This window comes from Zalophus californianus, chromosome 4 (genome assembly GCF_009762305.2).
Source record: "Zalophus californianus isolate mZalCal1 chromosome 4, mZalCal1.pri.v2, whole genome shotgun sequence".
In the NCBI taxonomy this organism is placed as follows: domain Eukaryota; kingdom Metazoa; phylum Chordata; class Mammalia; order Carnivora; family Otariidae; genus Zalophus; species Zalophus californianus.
The window spans coordinates 25,702,465-25,728,767 of record NC_045598.1 but is presented as its reverse complement, the minus strand read 5'-3'; the positions used below and the strand labels follow the sequence as shown (position 1 = coordinate 25,728,767).

Sequence of the window (26,303 nt, the reverse complement as noted above, 5' to 3'; positions counted from 1 at the left end):
GGTCTTAGAGTCATGCCACCCAAGGAACAGGGAGCCGGGGTATTTATATACCGATTTCTACGAGTCACTGACTGAGAGCTGCTCCTGGGGGATTAGTGCCTGGCCCTCCCTGCTTGCTGTGCTTGCAGGCAAAGTGGTCCTCTGTGGGGGGGGGAGGGGGGAATGCCCTCGGGCACAGGGTCCAAGTGCTGGCAGTGGACGGCTGTCCCACTCTGAAAGACCCAGGAATACAGGGGGACACTAACTGCAACTGTGACAGATTTAAATGTATAAAAACACAGTGTGGAAATGAATTGAAAGAGCTGTAACTCTTGGGGCCTGGGCAGTTCACTAGACATGACCTTGGGGAAGGAGCATCTTCCCTTAAGCATAGAGGAGCCACTGAGACTTTGGCAAATCTACAGAAAGCTGGGGAAACTAAGTCCCCTGCCCCCAACACCACCGCCTGACAACAGCCTGGAGACCTCCCAGGACAGGGGGAGGGGTAGACCCCATGTCACGTTGTGTTTAGATCTCCTACCCTTCCCTGCAGGGGCCAGCATCCACCACCCCCAGGGGCCTCAGAAAAGGCTAGGCTCCCTGCTAGTTTGGCAATTAGCCATTGAGATTTGGAAGGTCAGGAACATGAAACATATTTTGTAGTCACAGAACGGTAAATTCTGTGGATTTAGGTCACACACACACTTACAAAAACCAATTATTCACTGGAATATAAGCGTCTGCTGTCAACATTCAAATATTTTTGGAAAGTTTTGCTTTTTGCTGGCTGTGCATTAAGTGAAGTCGTGCTTCTTCCACCAGAGGTAGGCTCTAGGGCGAAGTCCCCCAGAGCTCATGCAGAGTTAAGCAGCAACGCCCACTTGGGGGCTTTATTTAGACACACCCCAGCTCTCACTTCCTCACTTTCTGGAACCACCTCGGGAAGTTTCAGAACTCAGCCTGGGGAGAAGGAAAGAGGCTCCGAGTTCAAACACATTCCTGACCCATTTACTGCTCTTTCTAAATTATGTGGGTGAAAGCTCCTTTGTAGTTCACCCCCACACCCTTCCTCCTCCTCCTCCCCCTCACCCCAGTCCTCTCACTGGTAGGCCAGGAAGAAAAGCCCAGGACCTGGAGTCAGACAGATCGAATACCATGGGTCAGCCTTGGGCAAGTGCCTGATCAGTGTTCCCATCTGCAAAGTGGGTGCAATATTGCCAACCATGGCCCTCCAGAGACAAGTGTGACACCACGGGTGCCGAATGAGGGCTCCTCTCCTTCCTTTCTTGTGATCTGAGTTCTCTCTCTGCTTTCAGTCCGCCCCTCCCTCCCTCTCCATGCAGACTGTAGCAGGGAGAGTCGTGACCCAGATGTTTCTGTTGATGTGGGGCGTGGCTAGAAGAATGCTGCGATGTTTCATCCATAATCATAAAGCATCACCGACTTACTACACACCTACTACTCCATGAGGAAACTCCCATTGATCATTTTGAAGGTGAGAACCTGAGCCTCTTGCCAGGCCCATCTGCTTGGTCCCACCTTCACTTGGTCACTCACCTCCTACAAAAGCCATCGAGTCCAAACTTGGGGACCGGGGATGCTGGACTCCCACTTTTTGCTTCAGAATCACCCGGCCAGCTTCTGTGGAAAAGACAAACAGCACAATGATTTTACTGAAATGGTTTCCAACAAAAAGGAAACAATTTAAAACGAATAGAGAGCATTTGTTTTTTATTTCCATTATAGATGTAACACACAGTCATTAAAGAAAATTTAGAAAACAGAGAAACTAGATAAAGAAACTCTTATGCATGACCGTTTTGACATACCACCTTCAATTTTTCCTAGGCATCGCTTTGGGGTTTTGTTTTGTTTTGTTTTAAGATTTTATTTATTTATTTGAGAGAGAGAGAATGAGAGATAGAGAGCACAGGAGGGGAGAGGGTCCTAGGGAGAAGCAGACTCCCTGCTGAGCAGGGAGCCCGATGTGGGGCTCGATCCCGGGACTCCAGGATCATGACCTGAGCCAAAGGCAGTCGCTTAACCAACTGAGCCATCCAGGTGCCCTGTTTGTTCTGAATTTAAAGAGCCATGTTCTTGCAGTGTGTGTGTGTGTGTGTGTGTGTGTGTGTGTGTGTGCGTGTATGGATAGATAGATCCTTTTCATTATTTACAAAAACAATTCATGTTCATTGTGAAAATTCAAAACATACCCAAGAGTACAGAATAAAATGTTAGTTTTCTGCTTGTTGAGCCCCCACCCTAATTCCACACTCCCTCCCCCACCCACCCCGCCTCCCCCCAGGCAAACATTATTAACAATGTAGCTTTCTAGTCGAGTCCCTATGCGTTTACACACACACACACACACACACACACACACACACACACACACACACACACACACACACACACACACACAGAGGCAGGATGGGGTTAAATGTAAACATGTCATTCTACAGCTCATTTTTATTCCCTTTGGTGTATATGATAGATATTTTTCTGTGTTACTTCCTAGATCTGCCTCATTATTTTTTTAACAGTTGCCTTCATGTCGTATTTTTCACCATCAAACAGTGCTATAGTGAACACCGCTGTGCATCTATCGCCATGTGCATGTTATAGCGTCTATAAGATAGCTTCCTTAAAGTGCAATTTCTGGGTCAGAGTGTATGTTTTTTTAAAAACTCAGATTCCACCAGAGCACACTCCAAAAAAGCTGTGCCAATTTAACGTTTTCATCAATCATGTATGAGACCAGCTATTTTCCTACATCCTTCCCAAATTAAAATTTTGCTATTTTTATCCATCTCAATGGGTGAAAAATAACACCTCATTCTTCTTTCGATTGCCATTCCTCCAGTTATTAGTAGTGGATCATCTTTTCATGTGTTTATGGTCATTTTCATTTTATTTTTTTTGATTAACCTATTTATATCCTTTACTCGTTTTTTCTGTTGAATTGTCTGTGTTTTTCCTATTGATTTTTAGGAGCTCTTGTATATTTTTAATATTACTACTGCATCTGTGTCTTAGTCCATTCAGGCTACTATGACAAAAAAGCCACAGACTGGGTGGCTTATAAACAACAGAAATTTACTTCTCACCGTTCTGGAGGCTGAGAGTTCCAAGGCCAAAGTGCCAGCCGACTCTTGGGGTCTGGTGAGGACCCACTTCCTGGGTCCAAGCTGGCAGTCCCTTGCTGTGTTCTCAAGTGGCAGAAAGGAGCTCTCTGGGGCCCCTTTTATATCACTACTCCCATCACAAGTGCTCCACCCTCATGACCTGAGCACCTGCCAGAAGCCCCATCTCTTAGTACCATCACATTGGGGTCAGGTCTCAACATACGAATTTGGAGGGCAGGGGAACACAAACATTCAGTCTCTAGTAGTCTGTCCTACGTGTTGTAAGAGTTTTCTATCAGCCAGTAACTTGTCCTGTTTCCTTCTTCCTCGCAGCACACATTTTATTTGTATGTGACCAAACCAAGTTGATCTTTTTCTTTGTGACTCCCGAGTCTCGTGTCTTGGCTAGAAGTCTTCCCATGGAGTTTATAAAAATAGTCTTCTCTATGTCTTCTAGAACTCTCAGGATTTCCTCTTTTACAGTTAGCTCTGTAAGCTGTCTGAATTATGTTTTGTGCCAGGTGTGGGATATAGATCTAACTTCTAGTTCCAAATGAATGATGAATTGTCCCCAAACCTATCCTTTCTGATTTGAAATGGCCCTTTTATCATAAACTGAGCTCACATCTATCCATGGTTCTGCATCTGGATTTTTTTTTCTTGTATTTCATTTAACCGTTATTCGGTTTTTGTGCCAGAATCACATATTTTCAATGACCATAGCTTTTTAGCCCTCCCCCATTATTATTTTTAAGACATTTTATTGGCAATTCTTGTGCATTTACTTTTCCAGATAAATTTCAGAATAAGGTTTTCAGACATCTTCAAGAAATTCCATTGTGATTTTGCTTAGGATTTGTAGGTTAATTTGGAGAGAACTGACATTTGTACAATAGTGAACCTTCCTATATAGGACCACGGTGTTCCTCTCATTTTTCAGATCTTTGTTTATGTTCTTTAATAAAATTTTATGGTTTTCATCATTTAGGCCTAGTAAATTTCTTGTTAGGTTTTATTCCTAGGTAATTTTATAGTTTTTATTATTGTGAATAGTGTCATTTTGTCATTGCACTTTCTAATTGTTGATTGCTGGCGAATAAGAAAACCATTGATTTTTGTACATTTCTTTTGTAACTGACCATCCTATTGAGCTCTCTCATTGGATCTAGTAGTTTTAACGTTGATTATTTTAGATTTTCTAAGTTAGACAATCATATGAACTGCAAGTAATGTAATTTTGTTTCTTCCTTTCCAGTATGTATGCTGGTTGGGTTTGTTTGTTTGTTTTTTTAATTGGGGGGGCGGTTTCGGCACTTTTTTGGTTTCTTACATGACTAGTGCCCACAGAACTGTATTAGAGAGAAATGAAACGTTTGGCAGCCTCATGATTTCTGCAAAGGAGAGACTTACAGGCAAGCACAGCTTTTACTAAATTCTGCATCACGGATCAATAAAAATCACACAATTTCTAAAGATGTTTTTATTCCCACTTTATACAAGACTGAGAAATCACATAGTGTCCACATTAAATGATGCTACTATTTTTTAAAATCTGGAAGGATTTAGAAGGGACTAATGGAGATCGGAGGGACAAGGGCTAAAAAACGCAACCTCAGGCAGCTCCGTGGTACCATCACTAGATGACGTGTTGCATCATTTCATATCCTGATTATTTTGCACTTACACCATTGGCATTTTCCATGTTATTATAAACCCTTGGCCCCAAAATATCTCCATTAGGTGGAGATATCACAACTTACTTAACCATTCCTTTCTCTGTGGACAGTCAGATCATCTCCAATTGGTCGTGTTATAAATATTGCTGTGAAGAACATTGTTGTGTGTAAAGCCTGGTTTTTTCCTCTCTGAATTTATGATTATTTCTTTAGGAGCGATTCCCAGAATGAATACTTTTTAAGACTCTTGATTCTTATTGCCAAATTGCTTTCTAAAAGCTTTTGATCATTTTACCCTGCCACAAGCAGTATGTGAATGTCTGAAGAAATGGGACTTTCAAAATTAAGAGTATGAAATATGTTGTAGAGGAAGGAAGACGGGCTTTGGAGTCAGTTGGGTTTGGATCCTGGTTCCTCCACTGACAAACTGGTCAGATTGAAAAACAAAAACAAAAAACACTCTGGAGCCTCTGTCGCCCTCTTTGGAAAATATGAGGCCAACTCTGCAGTCATGGTCAAGACTGAATGAGAACAAATGGGTGATGGCACTTGGCACAACGTAACTATAAACAAACAGGTGTCATCTTCCCTTTATTTGAACTATTTTCAGAGATTTTTCTTTCCTAACCAACTTTGGAGACTTCCCCAGGAAAGCATACTTGCTGCAATGAGGAGTGACTTCCGTCCCTTAGCTGAGCCTTGTCTGCCTCAGAGGAAACCCTTGACTTGCTGCTGGCCGCTGGTCCTAGCCCTGAGCTCCAAGACATGTCCCATGGAAGAATCTCCCATGGGCTGCCTGCCGGGCCTGCTCAGTGGTTGGGCCACTCACGAGCCTCACAAGGGTGGGGACAGGAGAGAGCGGCGAGGCCAGCGTTCCCAGTGGAAACTGTGGCCGGGGGCTTCCAAGGAGGCCGTGGCTTCTCTCCCGACTAACTGGATTTTCTCCTTCATGGACATTGCACAGAGTGGGGCAGTCGACATCTGCTCACATTTCCTGGCTGCCAAATCCCGCCGTTCTACCTCCGTGGTATCTCTGCAGTTTGTCCCTTTTCCTGCAACCCCAGGACCCTCCCACATCCTTCAGGCTCTCACGCCTGGAAGGCTGAAGCAGGCTCCCGCCAGCCTCCAGGATTTCTGCCTCCCGTCCATCCTCTATTCTGGCCCAGTGTGATCCTACTAAAAGCCCGTGTCCAACCTTGTTGCCATATCGCTGCTGAACACCTTCAGTGGTTGCTGTCGCCCACAGAGGATAGTTCAAACTCTTAGCATCCGGGCCCCTCCAGCTGGCCGTCACTCCTCAGCTGTACATTCCACGCATGCCTTTGTTTACTCAAGAGACATTTATTACGTGTCAGGGACCAGTCGAGGCATTGGAGTTACACCTGTGATTTGTTTCAAGCTAACCATCCAGAATCGTATGGGCTCTCATGCTTCCTGCACTCTTTTTAGGCACTTGGTGCTGTGCTAAGCACTCCATATGCATCATCTCTCTTAACCCTTTCAGTAACCCTATGAGGCAGGTGTGATTTTCATTTCCCTTTTACAGGTGAGGATGCTGAGGCTTGGAAAGTTAACATCGGCTGCCCAGGGTGGCTCTGCTGGGAAGTAGCAGAGCCAAGTCCTCTGGCGCTGGAACCAATGCTCTGAGCCACTCATCAATCCCAGTTTCTTTCGTCTGTATTATGCCTGAGAATTCCTGTTAGACTGAATGGTGGCATCCTCTCTATATACATATCTTCTAAGAAATATGGGCAGAGGGGCGCCTGGGTGGCTCAGTCAGTTAAGCATCTGCCTTTGGCTCAGGTCATGGTCCCAGGGTCCTGGCATCGAGCCCCACATAGGGCTCTTCACTCAGTGAGGAGTCGGCTTGTCCCTCTCCCTCTGCCCCTCACCCCTGCTCGTGCTCTCTCTCTCTCTCTCAAATAAATAAATAAAATCTTTAAAAAAAAGAAATATGGACAGAGACTTCACAATTCTAATGAGCAGAATTACAAAACCTGCCGCCGACCAGGGACTAGCGCAAGGACTTGGGCAAATTCTCTACTGCCTAAGTGCTCCCGGGCTGACCACAAGATTCCTGCCTTGAACTCCGCTTCCTGGCACCCCAATTCCTGCTTCCTCCTAGTGCCCCATACCCAGGTTAGTTATGATTTCCCAAGAGGTGTCTCTGTCTTCCTCTCTGAACCTTCCATAATCAGCCCTTACAGGATGCATAGTGGCCATACGATAACTGCACCGAATTAAACTGGATTGAATTGAACCAAATTGAATTCAGGAGCAGATATTTCCCAGCAGTGGCTGGGATTTAAGTTCACTGTTGTCCTGATCATCTTGTTGTAGATAACATTGCCTCCTCCATAAGCCAAGCTAAGCACTTAGGTGTTTGAGGATAGTATATCTTAAGGGGTTTCTATTCAGGCAGCATGGCTCTTTCAGCATACACCATTGGAAAGAGATCTGAGTTGTGTGTATTCTTTGATACAGTTCTCTGATATGTCTCGGAAGTGGGACAATCTAGGCTTAAGAATCTTCTGTACCTCTTGCACTGCTGCATGACCTTGGGCAAGTTACTTAGCCTCTGGTTCCTCATCTGTCTCTGTCCCATGAGGATATTGCAAGGATTAAAATGAACAATTGAATATAAAGCTCTTACTGTGGAGCTTTACGTGCAAGGAAAGATGCACAAGGCATAGTAGGAGCTCACGGGTGTTGACAATAATTGTAATAATTGTTCTCCTATCCCCGTTTCTCCTGTCTGTGCTGAATTGCATGGATTGGGGGCAGTGACAGTAAGGAAGGGGCAGAGGGAGGTAATCAGAAGCATGGTCTTCAGGGAGATTGCTCAACCCTGGGGCCTGGGAAGGAGGGGGAGCTCTCTGGTTTCATGCCTAGAAAAGTAGCTGACGGGTGTGAATAATGGAGATAGGATGAACCTGGAGAGGTAGATGGAGGCCAGATTATTTGCATTTAATTCCGGGGTCAATAGGGAGCCACCAAAAGGTTTATAGCAAGGAAGTAACACGATCAGCTTTGCATTTTTGAAAGACCACTCTGGCTGCTGCTGGAGAACAGGATGGAGGGATGCATGCAGGCACAGACACCGACTGCTCTTTGTTGCTGTAGCCCAGGTGAGAAATGATGAGGCCTGAATTAACACGAATTAACACAGATTATAACAGTGGAGACCGAGTGGAGGAGTGGGTTTAGGGAACTGGAGGAACAGAAACACGGCAGCACCTGGTGAGTGATCCAGTGAAGCTGAGGGACAGAGGAGGAGGGGGAGGAGAGATGGCTCCCAGCTCTTGGCTTGAGTAGCTGGTGGATGTGCAGGAGGTGGCCAAGGGAGTGAAGGCAGGTGACGTTTCAGAGGCCCATGGGACTTCTAAGGTGGGTGGATTAAGGAGCTGGAATTTGAGTGGGCTGTGGGTTATAAATAGACATTTAGGAGCCATCAGCAGAAAATTGGGTGCAAGGAGAGGACTTACCCCAGGAGATAGCAGGGAAAGAGAGTGGCACACAAAGGAGAGAAGGCAAGAGGGTGAAAACACTGGTAGATGTGAGGACTCGCTCGGGGCCCCAGCTCCTCCAGAGGGCGGCTCTGGGCTTGGTCGCACTGACATCCAGTGCACTGGGGGGAACATCTGGGCATTCTGCTGTCTGCTGTGTGTCCGCCGTTTGTCTGCTGAGGTCATGGTGAGCCTCTGGCTCCCCGCCCAGCCTGGAATTGGCCCTGAGTGTCCATCTGCTTGGCTGGCCCATGAGCCCCTGCCCTGCCCTGCTTCTCCTTCTCCCAAAGGCTATTCCTCTCTATGAAGATTACAGAAATAGTCGAAGCCCTGATCTACCTGGCAGCACATTTCCTAGTCCCCTCCCCCTTCCACATTCTAAATCCCATAATACGGAGGGAACTATCTCTACTCTCTCTCTGAGCGGAAGACAGCCTGAAAATGGGGTCTTGTTCTCAGTTTAGAGGCATATGTCCTCTTTGGGGCATCTCGCCTGGGGATCAGATGGGCCCTTGATTGTGGACTCCCTGAGAAGCTTTGGAGTGTTCCCATATGTGTTAATGCCTTCCAACTTCTTGGCACCATGGATAATGCTCTGAACTAAACAACGATAGGTGTTTCCAGATCCCACTCTCACAGGATGTGTCTCAGATTAGAAATCTACGTTTCAAATACTCACCTAGACCACTGTGATTCAATAGGTCAGAGGGCACCTTTGAGAAACAGGATTCAGCAGAAGATAATTCCAAGGGGACCCAACATCTAACCACCACCCGCCGTTTGCCATACTGCTGACATTTCATTTAGTACTCACTACTCCCCAGTAAGGTAAATGCATCATTATGTATGGTCTAGGAATAATTTGAGACTCAGAGATGTTTAGCAACTTCCCCAGGGACACACAGCTTGTTACTAGCAGAGTCAGAATTGGAACCCCAAGTCTGTCTGACTCCAAAGCCTAAGACATTTATACTCCAGCACATCACCTACTGAGAGGGAAATGGTACCTGTTTTCAGGTAGTTAAATGTCCACAGAGGAAAGAAAGTCTGGTAATTGGCAGAAACAGAAACAATGGGTAATTGCCAAGAGTCAAACCTTGAGTCAACACAAGCTCTAATAGAATAGAGTAGCTTCCTGGGGGTGACCACTGGAGTGTTAAGTGGGTGCTGGACAGACACTCACTGGAGGCGCTGTGGATTTGTGGAGTAGGCTGCAATGTGACTGAGTCATTGTCAACCTCGTGATGTCTACAAGACAGTGTTTTGATGAGATGACTCCCTGAGTCGGGTCCTCATATTTGCTCTAGACTTATTACATTTGCAGCCATGAAGGGAGGGAGAGAGGGAGAGGGGAAAGAAGTCAGCTCATAGTTCAACATATGAGGATTGAGAGCTATGGATCTTGAATATTTTATCCCTCACTGAGTTAGGTCTTAATGATGAGAGAACTAGTCCCCTCCCCCTTCCACATTCTAAATCCCATAATACGGAGGGAACTATGTCTACTCTCTCATCACTCTACCTGGTGAGTGATCACCAGGTAGAGTGTTGACATGCCTCGTGTTGACTTGTTCTGTAAACCCAAGGCATTCCTGAAGAATCCTCCCTGAATCCAACCTCACATGACCAGATGAGTTTTCACACGTGCCCTTCCTGCTAATGCCAGCCCAAAGCCTGGGTCAACAAGGCAGTAATAGCCAAGAGAAAGGTAGATATGTTATATTCTCTTTGGTCTGAACTAGAAAGTAGTTGCAGAAAAATCGGTATAAGTTAAAATACATTTTGGGGATGCCTGGGTGGCTCAGTCAGTTAAGCATCTGCCTTCGGCCCAGGTCATGATCCCAGGGTCCCAGGATCAAGTCCCCATATCGGGCTCCTTGCTCAGTGGGGAGCCTGCTTCTCCCTCTGCCTGCCGCTCCCCCTGCTTGTGCTTTCTCTCTCTGACAAATAAATAAAATCTTTAAAAAAACTTAAAAATACATTTTGATAGCTCCCACCACCTACCGGATGAAGAAAAAGCTACTTAACAGGATTTTTATAATCTGACTCCACCCTAATGTAGCAGCTTCATCTTGTGCCACTTCCCATCCTCATCAGCTCCCCACACCATGCTGATGTGCCTTGCTTTAGTCACTCCGAGCTACTTGCCATTCTATAAACACATCATAACCATCATCCTGTCATGCCTGTATCCTTCCTGTGTTCTCCATCTAGAATGACCTTCTCCACATTTTTCAAGAACCAATTCAACTATCTCTACCCCCTCATTGGCAGTTAATTAATTTTTGCTTTTTACTCCTGCAGAACTTTTTTTTAATTTTTTATTGTTATGTTAATCACCATACATTACATCATTAGTTTTTGATGTAGTGTTCCATGATTCATTGTTTGTGCATAACACCCTGTGCTCCCTGCAGAATGTGCCCTCTTTAATACCCATAACCAGGCTAACCCATCCCCCCACCCCTCTCCCCTCTAGAACCCTCAGTTTGTTTTTCAGAGTCCATAGTCTCTCATGGTTGCAGAACTTTTATATATACATAGAAGTTACATATTTAGTCTCTGTCATCTCCACTCTCCCTTTCCTCAAGATTTTGTGGGAGCCCCAAGAAGAAAAGACTAATAACTCTGTTTTGGGGAGTCTGGAAAGTGTTCACAGAGAAGAGGACATTTGATTGGGTTCTTAAAGAATGAATAGGAGTTTGTCAGGTACGCAAAGGACAATAGACATCCCACACAGTTCTGGAACAAGCTTTCAGTTTGCCTACTGGCAAACTCTTGCACTTATTTCTATCAGAACCTGATCTCTCTGCATAGCATGTTGCACGGGGGAATTGTCTGTCCCCTAGCAGACTGTAGGTCCTCTAGGGCAGAAAATGTGCCTTGTTTTCCTTGCAGTGTGCAGCACAGTGCCTGACAGATGCTGGGCATCATAAATGTATTTTTGTACTGGGGCATGAAGGCGTGAAAGTACCAATCCAGGAACTACCTTTCTCCTTGTCTTAGTGCAAGTGGGGAAATGGTCATATTCTTATTGTCTCTTATCACTGGTTTCAAGAACAGGCTCAGAGATGCTGAAAATACTCTATAAATTGTCTGCTGATTTGAACCAAATTGAAGAAGTTGCTCACCTGGCAGGCATTAAGAGGACCTTCTGTAACATTTGGACTTCATTTGAGTATAACAATTTCACCAATATAAGCTTTGCTTCCCCTTTAAACAACATGCCACAGTTCCAGAATGATGCCTTTGAAATAAATCCTGTTTGAGTAATGTTTCTCTTGGACTCATAAAATCTTTATGGCAATCTTCTTTCATCCCATAGACTATGAGAAGGAAGAGAAAACCAGAACCACTGAGCTAGAAGTGGGGAATGCAGTATTTTCTCATTATGTGGGTCACACATTTAATGTAAATAGTTTTTAAATGCAAATCCAATACTGACTACACACATTAGCTCAAAAATCCTAGCTCTGTCCAAAGTGCTGAATCTGTGAGTACTCTCTGATTAAAGAGTAGGTGGTATGGAAATGATGTATCCTTTCAGATAGAAGGTCTGAATGTATTAAAACATCTAGTAATAGCCATACTAGGGATAACAACACAAATGCCAGGAGAAATAAAACACAGATGAACAGCTTAGTGCCCCCACTGCAGGAGAGAGGGAGGGAGGAAGAGAGGGAGGGAAAGAGAGAGAGAGACAGTAAGTTGATAGAACTGAGCTCTTAACCCAGTTGTACAAAGGAGCACTGAATTGGGAGTCATGCATTAATTCAACACAATTTTTTTGAGTGACTACTATATACTAGGCATCGTACTAGAACATTAAATGAGATAAATCATAATCTTTGGTCTCCACAAGAGCACTGTCAGTGTTTACTCAACCACTGACCAGCTGTTGACCTTGGGCAACTTACTTAAACCTTTCAAGCCTCAGATTTCTCCTTTAAAAATTTGGGATAATAGAATCTCACAAGATTACTGTGCAAATTAAGGTGACACTTACAAGCACTTTGCACAGAATTTAACATGTTGTAAGCCCTCAGTGAACATTACATGTTAGGATCATGTGTGGTACATTATGGTAAGTTCTTTATACCCGTTATCTTTTATGCTCTCATTTACTCTGCACCAGTCACATGGGATAGGTTTTAACATCCCCATCCCCAGGTTAGGAAAGTGAGGCTCAAAAAAATGGAGTTCATTAACTTGCCCAAGTTCATATAGTTGTTCAGTCATGTGGACAGAATTCAGGGCCAGCACTTTTTACTCTAACACCAATGCTTATAATTATGGTGATGCTGTCTAGAGCAGGACTTGAAAACAGACTGACTGTTCCTGCCAACAACCAAAGAAATAAGGCCAACTCCACCCTTATCTGGGCTGGCACTTTTGGAAAGGCAAATTCTCAGGGACTGGGGTGGGCATGCAACCCAGATGCCTGTGTGAATTTTAAGTTAGGGATACTTGCAGGTTGACAAAGATGAGGAGGATAAATCTCAACCAGGAGAATAGGGCCAAACCCCAGCCATCCAGGAAGAGTCTCACCAGTCTCTCAGCCCACAAGGGAGCAAGAATAGGGACCAGAGACTAGAGCAGACCAGTCAGGCAGATGGGCCACACTTAGATAGGGTGGTTAACTACAAAGGCTGCAGGGGCTCCAGGGGCTAAGTCCCACAGGGCATATAGATTTTGGGGGGTGGGCAATAGACTATTTCCAGAATCCATTTGACAAGAGAGGAAAGGGCTCATGATGAATTGCCTGCTGGAGAATCACTGGCACCCAGACAGGGCAAGTTAAACCCAAATATGTGGTGAGGCAAAGGCTGGGCAAGAGCCGACATCACAGAAGCTACTGTCTCACATACTCCATCTGGAACCTCCAGCTGAGAGAAATCTGTGATTTTTCTGGTCTGTGTCCTGTGGAGCGGGGGTGATGGGGCTTCTGAATTAGTGACAACACATTGCTACCTCCATGGTAAGAATGTTCTTTTCCTTCTAGTCCAAGAGCTTATGATCTAGACCAATGGACTTCACATAAATATATATTCTCTTTGCTTTCCTCCCTGTGGGAAATAGAAGGCTACAAAGTACAATACCCTCCTTCCCCCCCTCCAAAACCTGTTCAGTAAACAATGGGAGCTTTGGACTCCTTTGACTGAAACCGAAAAGGTCACATCTCAGTAGTGTCTTTGAGTCTTGCTTGTCGCATTTGTGACAATCCTGGGCTGTCGTGGGGCCTCCCTAAGGTGTCCTTCCAGCTCTGACCTTCCATAGGTGTCTTTTAAATGCAGAGAGTCATCAACCATCAGGCAGGTAAACGGATCAATGTGGGCTGTTCATCGAATTGTGTTCCCAGGGCCTTTGTGTCTGCTGCCTTCCGCCCCTGCTGCTGCTGTCAGATCAATGGGGGAACCAGAGGGCTGTGCGGTGTCATAACAGCGACTCCTTTACAGGGACTTTTCTCAGTACTTCTTCAAGCTGGGAGGTCAGGGGCACCTGGGCCCCACACCTCAGCAACTCTGGGGAGGTCTGTGTTGGCTTCTGATCAAGGTCAGCCGGGGGTCTCCAGAATGGATGGCGTGCTGGTCTCCCACTCACCTGTGGTGCTGTCTGGTCTGTCCCCGTGAGATGGGAAGTGTAGGTGCCCCATCGCATGTACGTGGAGCCCATGGGGCCTGGGCTCATCGTCCACTCAAGCTAAGGGAAGGTGTGTGGTGACAGAGAAAGCAAAGCAGGAGTTACAGGTTATTTCCAATGCTTCACCTTCCTACGGTAATGGCCCCAGGCGATGGCTCCTGGCTCAGGAATTCAGAGGGTTTATTGAACAAATGCACAGGACAGAGAGTGCCGAAGACCAGCTCTCTTGGTACTACGTGGTCTCCCCGCCTCTCCCTGCTTGTGAATCAGTACACACGGTCCTAAATGGCCCCTCCAAATGCTGGGTCGGACTGACTTCCAGTTTTCTGTATCTCTTGATTCGAGTTATCAAGAGAAAGAATCTGATTTGTTCAGCTGGCTAATCGAGTGTCAACTCCTCATCCAGTCAGATGACACTAAGAAGAGGCACACTCAATGGGGACAAGCATAGCTGCCGGAGCCCACCCCTCCAGTGGTGGTGGCAGGGGGCCAGTGAGGAGCAGGGCAGCCCTGAGAAGAGAGCATGGGCTGGGCGCCAAACCCGCGACATGGCTTCCACACTAGTCTAACCTTTCCACCTTCTCTTGGGTCTCCCTCACAAAGAAATGAGGGAAACTTCTTCCTTTCATCCACCTCCTTGAGCTAACCAAAATAAAGCAAAGGGCCCGGCGCTCCATGAAGAGAACTCGAGAGTAATTTCAGGGTGTCCCCACCACTACAATATTGTCTGGCTGGATTTCACAGTCTGCAAAAGGAAGCTCTGTAAACACCGGGGATTACTGTGATGATTACGAATCCTTTAAGAAGCTAAATTTCCCGAGTTCTCAGAGTTGTAATGCTTTGGGATTTAGAGATATAATTAAGAACAGATGAGCCTCAAAAAGTTGATGACCATGATCGGGGGTTGCAGGGAAGAGCAGAGAGGATGTTGGTGGGGGTTCCAGGACTCCGTCTCCCCCACGTGGTGGGAGAACACAGCCTGGGGAAGGGGTGGGGGGTGGCAAGTGGCCTGAAGGACCTTAGTCACTGGAGTCAGGAGTCCCTGCCTCCTAGGCTCCTAGAACTGGGGACACAACCTATAAACCCTCTCAACAGCTTAGAACCAGACAGTGCAGAGTCAGCCTTGGACTGTAGTGCTGTGGCAACAGCTCTCTGCTGTTCTGGGACCCAGGGAGACTGCCACATCTGGCCCATTTCCTCTCGGGCAGACATTTGCCTTCTGCCCACACATCAGTCTTGCACAAGAGGGTTTCTGCTGCGGCATTGGGCCATTCCCCAAACCCCTTTAGTTTTTACTCATTTCCCAGTGTTTTTCTCCGACTTCGGTATTTACTAAAAGGCACGGAAATACCAAAAGGCAATGCTATGTTTTATTTAATTTATTGACCATAGTGACCTGAATCTATAGCATCTGTAACGCCAAGACTGTTTTGACCTTCTAAAAGGAAATGAGTGCGCTCAGAACCAGAGCCAAACGAGCAGCTTAGACCCATCCACAAGCAGAAGTCTGGGGCCTGGGGAGTTTCAGGGCATTAAATTGCCATCAAAATTTGAGTAGAGTCTTGAAACCCTTGCAGTCAGGGAAGGGAAGGAGCAGTGATCCAACAGTTACCATTAGAGGAGGTAGAATGAAGATGTTAGAGCCTGAATCCCTGAGTTCTGCTACTTGATTGCTGTGTGACCTCAGATACATTGCCTAACCTCTATGTATTCCATCTTCCCACCTGCAAACCATAGATTATCATAGACTCTGCCTCATGGGGTTGCTGTATTAAAGGAGTCAACACATGCGAAGTACTTAGAACAGTGTCTGGCATGCAGGGCATGTGCAGAATGGTCTCTCTTGTTCCCAGGGGTTGATTAGGTACTCTATCCTGTGTCTTTTCATTTTAGACTCACAATAGCCCTGGGAAATAGATTTTTTATATTCCCAACGGACAGAAGAAATGGAATCTCTGATGTTCAATAAATTGCCTAGGACCACCTAGCTAGTAAGTGGCAGGGATAGATCTCTAGACTCTAAGTCCTATGTTCTTTCTATTCCCTGTTCTTTCTATTCTAAGGCCAGTCCCCTTCATGGTCTGCCTTCCTTCCCATAATTATACCCCCGGTTTCCTCTGCTGAGTCCCTTGGCACCCACCCGAGTTATTTCAGTGAACTTGGAATCACAGCACCACTTCCTGGCTATGACAACTCTCTGAGCCTCAGTTTCTCTATTTCTCTAGGCTGGGCACGATCACGGGGCCTGCTGAGGAGGAGAGCAACAGCCCCTGAGGGCCAGAAACTGGCCTGGCATCATGAGGCCACCCTTTTGCTGGGAGCTGGCCTGGCACCCACACCAGACCTGGGTGTTTCCTGTTGAACGTAAATGTCAGCATCAGACAGGCCACTTCATGACCGTGATGGACTGAGATAAAAACAAGCCTACTTCATAACCACATCTGAACTCCAGCATAAGCAAGAACATTACCAAACACAAAACCAGCCAACCGTTCCCCTCCCTTCGCATCTTGGCTAACGTGCGAGACACCTATGTCTCTACCAGTTGCAGCTTTAGTCTCGCTTCATTCCTCCTGCCTTTTAGATAAAATTTATGAAGTACCCAATCATAGAAATACACCTACTTCTTCACAGCATCTAATCTAGAGCAAAGCTCCACTTCCTTGGGCCCTCCCCAAATCACCTAACACAAGCCCGAATCCTGCAGTAGGTTCTTTCCAACACCCTCTTACTGACACCCCCATGGTTCCTGGTGGTAGGCATTCTCGCTCATTGCCACAAGCCAATAATGCCAACTGTGTCCAGCTACAGGGGGATTCCTGGTGGTCTTTGGCAGTGGTTTAGTGGGTGGGGTGAGCGTCCACACTGCTTCTGGAATTGAATACGATGATTCCTGAAGAGCACTTAGAAACAGGGCCTGGGACATTGAAAGTGCCATGCTAGTTAGTAGCAACATATTTATTGCCAAAAATGTCCCTCTTTGGACAAAGCTGGTGCACACCCATTAACCCTCACTAACCAGCCCCCTTCTTCTCAAAAGTCCGTGCAGACCCCCTCTCAGGTTTGCCTCGGGCCCTGAGCATGCCTCATTTGCACTTGACAGACCTTCCCTCCACGCTGCAGACCCCGAGCCTGTGAATACTTTTACCACCCATGACTTTCGGGGCTGCCATCTGCCCACTGGGGCCCCTCTTGGAGAACATCCTGTCAGAGTGTTCCAGCAGCAAGATAGGCAGAGGGGAGGCCAGGCGGGCAGTGGGATGGTGATCAGGTGTCCACAGTCCTCTTTCTGCTTCCTGGAGGAGGAGACCCTGTGCAGATAGAAGCGCCCCTTCCCACTCTCCAGAGGAGTCTGGCCAGAGTCTTCCACATGAGTGTACTCACAGCTGCAGGGGGCAGCCCCAGGGCTGGCAGACCTCTTCCATGCCCACTGCTGCTAATTGCAGATAATGCATTAAAAATACAGAGCCACATCTGTTCATTTCAACATGAGTATCGAGGAATTTACATGGTTTATAATGACAGAGTGTGAGGGGTAGGAAAATCCTTCTTTTGCCTGTGGGCCAGAGGCACAGCTATAAGCAGAGAGCTGGAGGTGTGGTTTCCTCTGGATGCTAGCCAAGCCCTTTCTTGGAGGTGCCAAGAGATAGATCCAGGTATTTCTCTGGAAATACAAAATTATGTAACCAGTCGAGCACAGAGTATGTGTCTTGGTGCTCAGGAGGCCTTCTGGGCCAACTCTGCCATTTGCAGAGTTCCTGTGAGGAGGGGACCGGCCACTGCCAGCCACAGAACAAGAGGAGCAATGTGCCTGTTGTGATTCCAGCAAGCAGGCACTGAGCACCTAGCCTAGAGTCTCAGTTCCCTACCTGCAAAAAGGGGCGTTTAAAGTTCTTGCCTCATTGGGTTTATTATCAAATAAAATAATTACATCTGAATCACCTCAAACAGTACCAGCATGGCATAGGAATGCAATAAATGTTTACTATTATTATTTGAATGCATGTCAGGCATTGTATTAGATTTTAAGAGTACCAGGATGAATAAGGCAAGGTCCCTGCCCTTCTCCCCAAGTCCAGGAGATAAACAGGTGATACAATGTGATCTGCAGTGGGATGATGATATGTTATGGGAGCACAGGAGGAGGGTGGGAGAGTCAGAGAGGGCTTCCTGGAGGAAGGGACACCTGACCTGACTTTCATCTGAAGGTGGAAGTTTACCAGACCTAACAGGTAAGGAAGAGGATCGCAGCCTGGAGTAGCATGTGCAAAGGCCCTGAGGAGAGCGTGAGGGTATCATGTTTCTGGGGGAAATAACATGTAGTAGGGCCTTCGGGTGGGACTATTAAGCATCTGTTGCTGCATAACAAATTGTCCCAGAACTTATGGCTTTAAGCAGTGTTTACTGTCTCACATGTTCTGTGTGTTAGGAATCTGGGTGTGGCTTAGCTGGGCCCTCTGGCTCAGGGCTTCTCACAAAGCTGCAATCAAGGTATCTAACAGTGATGTAGTCCTCTCAAAGCTCAGCTGGGGAAGAAGGTGTGTTCCAAGCTTGTTCACGTGAATGAAGAATTGAGGGCCCCAGTGCTGTTGACCAGAGACCACCTCAGTGCCTTTCCACAGGGCGGCTTTCAACATGGCTGCTTACTTCATCAGAGCAAGTCCTAGAAAGAGAGAATGAGACCAGGAGGCCCAGTCCTTTATAACCTCATCTCAAAAGTGACAGCCTACCACTTTTGCGGCATCCTACTTGCTAAAAGCAAGTCACTGCATTCAGCCCGCACAAAGGGGAGGGGACTGACCAAGGGCACAGATGCCAAGAGATGAAGATCGTGTGGTCATTTCTGAAGCTGCCTTATTACAGGCTGCCCACTGGTCCCCAGTGACTCCTTCCCCTTCCACATGCAAAATGCAATTACCCCTTCTTCAGGTCCCCCAAAGTCTCATCCCATGATAGAATCAGCTGAGAGTCCAGAATATCATCATCTAAATCAGGTTCAGGTATGGACGAGGCTCCTGGATGTAGTTTCTCAAAGGCAGGTTCTAGAATACTGTTACTCTAGAACTGTAGTTCTACAAAACCAGACAGAGAAACATTGCCTGCCCCCACATACCCAACACACAGTGGTACAACAGGCATAGGGTAATGGTTAAAGACATTCCTACTCAAAAAGGGGGGGGAATGTGAGGCATAAAGGAGTCCTTGGTCCATAAGATTTCTAAAATCCATCCAGGAAAATATTGGAACCTTCTTGATTACTTCCAAAATCTGGGAATCATTCCCCATGACTTGCAGCTCCACATTCTGAGCTCTTGGTTCCTCCCTCTGAGTCATTCTTCTCTCTCTCGTGGAAGAAAGCATATGTTGAGAATTTTGGGAGTCCAGTGACCTCTTTTTATTTCATGCTATCTCTGTCCCTTTCAGTGCAAGGTAACAGTGTTTCTTCTAATGAGTTTTCTTAAGACCTTCGGGGGTCTTCTCTAAATCTGAGACTCACTCTTTATACAGAAGCCACGCCCACAGATTTCTTTGGACTAAACCCCTTTCTACCTTGAGCTTCTACTAAGATGAACAAGGAACAATGCTCTGATGCTTCCCAGAGGCCATGCTGTTTGATCTAGAGGGTCTGTGAGACCCACCCTAATTTCTTTAAAGGGCCTTGTGTGACTGACACTATGCTCTTTTTTAAAATTTAAATTCAACTCGTCAACATATAGTACATCATTATTTTCAGGTGTAGGGTTCAGTGATTCATTGCGTGTGACACCCAGTGTTCATCACATCACATGCCCTCCTTAATGTCTATCACCCAGTTACCCATCTCCCTACCTATCTCCCCTCCAGCAACCGTCAGTTTGTTTCCTAGAGTTAAGAAACTCTCATGGTTTGTCTCCCTCTCTGATTTCTTCCCATTCAGTTTTCCCTCCTCTCCCCTATGATCTTCTGTGCTGTTTCTTATATTCCACATATGAGTGAAACCATATGATTACTGTCTTTCTCTGACTGACTTATTTTGCTCAGCATGACACCCTCTAGTTCCATCCACATCATTGTAAATGGTAAGATTTCATTTTTGATGGCTGCATAATATTTCATCGTATATACATACCACATCTTCTTTGTCCATTCATCTTTCAAAGGACATCTGGGCTCTTTCCATAGTTTGGCTATTGGCATTGCTCTTACAAACATTGGGGTGTAAGGAGCCCCTTCGGATCACAATGTTTGTATCCTTTGGCTAAATACATAGTAGTGCAATTGCTGGGTCAACACTATGCTCTTTTGATATTCCTGAGGTCTCACCCAACAGCTGGACAGTCATACCTTCACTTTATCTCCAGACCACCTTTCCCTGACAGTGCTGGAAAGCTGATTCTTGATTTTAGTATCCTTTGCTGTCTTGGGAGTCTGAGAATTTTCCAAAACTATCAGGTCCTGGCTCCTTTTTAACAATTGTTCCCTCAATTTATCTCCCTTCTCACCTAAGTGGCAAGAAGAAACCGGACAGTGCCTTTGACACTTTGCTTGGACATCTCCTTAGCTGGATTGCTGAGTAGGCATGTGTTCTGCTTTCCACATAACTGCAGACAACAGTGTTACTAAGCTTTCTGCCACTATGTCACAAGGATCCCCTCCCTCCAGTTTCCAATAACATGTCCTCACTGCCTTTTGAGCCTTCGCTGGCAGCATCCTTAAAGTTCAGATTTTTCTAACAAGCTTCACAAAATATTCCCAGCCTCACCCCATGGTCTGATTCCAAAGCCATCTTACATTTCAGATATTTTTCATGATACTATGCCTCTTTTGATACCACAATCAGTATTATTCTCTCTTTTGGTTTATAACAAATTACCCCAAACCATAGTAGCATGAAACAACAGCATCTATTAGCCTAGTTTCTGTGAGTCAGGAATCAGGTGTGGCTGATCTGGGTCTGTCACAAGGCTGCAGTAAATGTGTGCACAGGAGCCCAGGAGTGGTCCACCTCTGAGCTACTTCATGGCTCTGGGCAGAATTCTTTCCTGGCAGGTAAGCCACCCTCAGTTCCTAGCCACATGAGCCTCTTCACAGGACAACTTTCAACATGTCCTTTTGCTTTGAGAGACAGATGGAGATCATCTTTTGTAGCCTAGTCACTGGTAAAGAAGTGATGTCTTATCACTTTTGCCCTATTCCATTCATTAAAAGTCACTAGGTCCAGCCCACACTTAAAGGGAGGAATTAGACAAGGGTGTGAATTAAAAGAGGTGGGGATCACTGGAAGCTACTTGAGAAGCTGAGTGTGGGCGACAGTGCAGAGGCAGCAGTGGCTTGATTATGCTGCGTCAGACTCCCATAGGTGATGGGCAACCACTGAAATATTTTACTGTTGAGTGGGAAGTCTTACATCAATCAGGCAGCCAGAGCTGAGAAAGGATTGGAAAGGGAGCAATGGGTAGTGAGAGCTAGTGCATGGAAACTTACAAGGGGATGGCCACATGAGAATGTTCATGGCATCCCACCAACCCAGAGGTCAAGGCCAGCCTGGAGCATCACATGACCCCCTTTGGGCCCTAGGCTAAGCTCCCTCCTACTTCAACTGCCCTTTTGTATGTGGCTCTCACCTTCTTTAAACCATCCTTTAGAGACCAGTGCAGGCACCCTCATTCACAGGGTACTTCCTACACACCAGACTTCGTTTACAATGATACACACATCTTTTATTATCCAGCACGCCTGTAGGGCAAGTATAATTTTGGGGAGTGTGATTAGAGGTACGTGACAAGACAAGAGAGTGTCATTGCCTTGGTGATTTCACCCTAAGAACCATGCCCTGTCAATGGACCTGATCCTTAAGCTTGACAGCCCAGAAACTGGATCTTTTGGTCCTCAAACAATTGGAGATTTAGTGGAAGGTAAAATCATTTATAAGATCCCAACACGTGGGGCGCTTGGGTGGCTCAGTTGGATGGGCATCTGCCTTTGGCCCGGGTCATGATCCCAGAGTCCTGGAATTGAGCCCTACATTGGGCTCCCCACCCAGTAGGGGGTCTGTTTCTCCCTCTCCCTCTGCCTCCACCCCCCTGCTCATGCTCTGTCTCTGTCTCTCTCTTTCAAATAAATACATAAATAATATTAAAAAAGAAAAGATCTCAACACAGTTGTGTGTTCCAGATGGTAATCAATTGTTTTGCAACTGGGATCAACTTCTCTGTTGAGATTTGAGGAAAACCCAATAAGTAAATATGCTTATTCCTGTCAGATTTGGAGGAGTTGCAGGAGAAAGACAGATGAGGATCAACAAATGAACTAATTGAAGTGCAGACCTGAACACATTCTGCAGGCAAGGCTGTGGGGGTGGTAGAGAGAAAGAAGAGTATGGTTAGTTAGCTCCTCTTCTCAAACCCATTAGGCAGATAAGTCTTGCTTATTACTCTTCCAAGTGAATGCCTGGGTTGCAAGAGGGAGAAGTATTCCCCTGTGGGCCTTGGACTGGTAGCGTCAGTGTTACCTGGGAACTTTTAGAAATGCAAATTCTAGGTCCAACTCCCAGAAAAATTGAATCAAATTTTAGGAGTGGGGCCTAGCAATCTGTGTGCTAACAAACTCTGAGATGATTCTAATGTAGGCTCAAGTTGAGAACCACTGGTTGAGTGGAAGCTGTTCCACATGTAAATATGAGACCTGGGAAGAAGTGTCCTTATGGAACATTTTGCAACTCATGCCTTCCCTTCTCCCCATCCCTGGGAAAATGAGTCACAGAGGTAGAAGTTTCACACTTTCCATGTTTGATTTTTAGCTTACAGCTGCTCCAGTGAGTACCAAGTAGAGGCTCCTGATTATCTCCCCTCCAAAAAAGAAAAATGTCATGGGCTTGGTATTTGTTAGCCTTGTCTCTTGCTCTTGCAGACCTTGGAGGGTCTAGCATCCCCTTGTTGGCACTGAATAGTTTCTCAAGATGCTAGAATGACCAATAACCAGAAGTCAAAGTGGAAACACATGGCTCTTCCTACAGAAAATTCTGTGGCTCCCCATTGAACTTAGATTTCAAAATAAACTCCTTTCCAAAGTCTGTCCCACTCCGACTGCATCTCACATCTTGTCACTCTGGCCTCCCTACTCTCCCTGTAATATGCCAAGCTCACTTCTGCCTCAGGACCTTTGCACTAGCTGTCCTGCTGCTTGAAGAACTCTTTCTTCAGACCTTGGCATGCCTGGTTCCTTCTTGTCCTTTAAATCTGAACCCAAATGTCATCTTTGATGACTGATTTAAAGTGCCCTCAACCCCACTTGTCACTGTTTATCTCATTACCCTTGTTTATTTTCTTCAGAGCACTTGACACTATCAAAAAATGATCTCGTGTGTTTATTTGTTGACTTATTATCTGTCTCCCCCTCCCTGGAATCAGGGATCAGAGATCAGGGACCTTAACTGTATTCCTAGCACCAGAACAGTTCCTGGTATATTGCAGGCATAAGATTTACATAAATATTTTTTGAATAAATGAATAAATGAATGAATAAGTGAACATAGGAAAAGCTTTAGGAGAGAAGGATCAGAGTGCAGTGATTCATTCATTCATCAAGATGGCGATGGGCCCAAAGACTCTGCCTTCCTCTTCCCAAGGACAGGGGCACGGAGCCCAGCTGAGTGGGTCTGGAGTCAGCACTCCAGACTCCCTGCCTGCTTCTCCTCTAGCCCACTGTCTTAGGCCCGGCTCCCCCTTCTCCTCCCCCTCCCTCCCTCCACCTCACTATCATTACATTGCAGTCATTAGAAGCCTGCAGATTCACACCCTCCTGTCGACTTTTTCATAAAGGAATGTTAATAGAGTTGGTCTTCAGCAGGGCCAACTCTGACTTGGCCACCCACATTCATGTAATTAATCACACAGGAAACCAGAAAAGGGCGGCATGAGGGCTGGGCCTGGCCGTGTGGTGGCCCTCTTCCCGGAGAAGAGGATGGTGTAACACACAGCTGCTGCCCACCAAGAGCCCACATGTCAGGTTGGAAGCAAGACAACCCAACTGGAACCACTACAGAGGAGTCCAAGCCAGGATCCAATCCGCCCTGGGGTGGGGAGGGTCTCCTCCACCTTCAAGAGGGTACCAAGGAAAGGAAATTAAACAGATAAAGTAGGAGCTAGAGGGAGAAATAAGGTTAAAGATGGTCTCTTCTAAAATTATAAGGAAGCTGGCATTCATTGAGTACTGTATTGGTTATCTATTGCCATGAGACAAATTGCCATACACCTGTTGGCTTACACACATTCATTATCTCACACATTCATTGTCTCTCAGTTTCTGTGGGTCAGGAATCCTGTAACAGCTTAGCTTAGCTGTGAGACCTCACAAGGCTGCAGTCAAGGTGTCAAGCAGGACTGGGCTCTCATCTGGAGGCTCAACTGGAGAAGGACCCCCTTCCCTGCTTCTGTGATTGCTGCAACACTCAGTTCCTTGTGGTTGTAGGACTGGGAGCTTTAGTTTTTTGCTGGCTGTTGGTCTGAGGCCATCCTCAGCTCCTAGAGACTTACTACAGTTCCTTGCTATGTGAGTTTCCCAGCTTGGCCTCTTCATCAAGCCAGCAAAGTCTCTCGAGCAAATCAAGTGGCAAGATGGGGTTTTATAGATCATTACATAATCACAGAGGTCACAGCTCATCTCTTTTGCATCATTCTATTGGTTAGAAGCAAGTCACAGTTTCTGCCCATATTTAAGAAGGGATCATACATGGATATGGACACCAGCGGTGGGGGGTATCAAGAGACTGCACGTAGAGGATGCCCACCACAGTACATATTAGGTGTTAAGGACTGTGCCAAATGCTCTTGCACATATTATATCATTTATTCACTAAAACAACCTGTAAGGTGAGCAGCATCCCATTGCACAGGGGAGGACTCAGAGGAGAGAACTTGCCCAAGGTCCTGCAGACATTAAGATCAGAACCACCTGTATCATAGCACCAAGCCACCCTGTGCAAGCTTAGAGGGCTGAAGGATTTGCATCTTTGCATTGAGGAGCAAGAGCCCGAGGGAGGCAGAGGAAGGGGGTCGCAAGTGTGTTCTAGCTCCCTGTGAGACTTGAAACAAGGAAGAAGGGATGGGTGTGGATTACATGTTGAGAAAGAAGAAAACTGAGAGCACTTATGTTTGATGATCTCTGTTTTCTCAATAAAACAGAAAATGAGGGCATCTCCTGAGAGTGGGGATTGGGATGGAGGGGAAGCAGAGCCAAGTTGGAACAACAGCTGTAGGGAACAGGGAGTCGGAAACAGGAATCTTGCCAGCACCAGTACAAGGTTGCCAAATAGGATAAAGCTGCTTCCTCCTTGAAGACTTCAAAGGTCTCCTGGGTAGGGGGTACCCACTCCCGCCCCCTGCACTCTGTGTAGCTTGCACTTTCATCATGCCTTGTAGTGCTGTAGTTTATGCCCACATCCATCTCATCAGAAGGGAAGTTCTTGCGGGTCAGGAACCTGACCATAGTCTATGCAGGGGCCTGCCGGTAACCAACACAGGATCTGGTACATGTGAGTCTTCCATAAATGGCCTGACTCAGATCTTGAATTTCTAAATCACTCCACTGTTATCACCTTCTATTCCCTAAAGTCTCTCCAGTTCTAGACTTTTCAAAGGATGTATTTTTACTTTTGTTTTGAGAGTAAAAGTTCAAATAGCAATAGAGGACAAAGTCTAAGTCCATCCTGGAATAAGAGTGGAGATTGAATTAGGGAAGTCTGTTGTATGCATAACGTGTTGACAAAAAAGCAGTTTTGCATTTTGGCCCAGTCTTTTTGATTTCGAGAAGTCAAGAGCCATTTCAAAATATTCCATACCAACGTATATTGATTGATATGAAGCATTGCTCATGGTATGTTGTTGCCTGAAAAATACAGCACAGACACAGAACAGTCCCATTTGTGTCAAATTACCACTTTTGTCTCATTTTAAGTGGCAGAACCCTAACTCAAACTACCTTAGACAAAAGAAAGAAAGAAACAAACAAACAAACAAACAAACAAACAAACATTGTGGGCTCATTTTCAACGAAAAGTCCAAGACTATACTCTGATGCCAAAGGGACTAACATTTTGGCCCAAGAATGAGGTAGATGGCTTGCAGCAGCCTCGGGGCAGGGCTCTCCCCTAGGACCTCTTGCACAAGTCCTGTGGTCCACTCTGATTGAACCACCCTGGGTCACATGCCTGTAACCAAACCAATCAGTGTGACCAGGGGACTTCAGAGGTGGGTGCTGTGAACAAGAGGAGAAGGAATGAATACCGGGTGGTCATAAAGGCACTAAATGTCCACTCCATGTGTTCTATGCTTCTAACCACAGACAAATGATTGGGTGGATGGCCACCAAAGCCATGACAGGGTTTTCTCCAGGATATA

At 46.1% G+C, this 26,303-nt stretch overlaps 1 protein-coding gene across 1 annotated transcript in view; it reads left to right on the top strand.

Annotated features, from left to right (window-relative positions):
- Positions 1-26,303, top strand: part of CSMD2 (CUB and Sushi multiple domains 2) — a 594,848-nt gene that overhangs the window by 243,090 nt on the left and 325,455 nt on the right. The window lies entirely within an intron of this gene.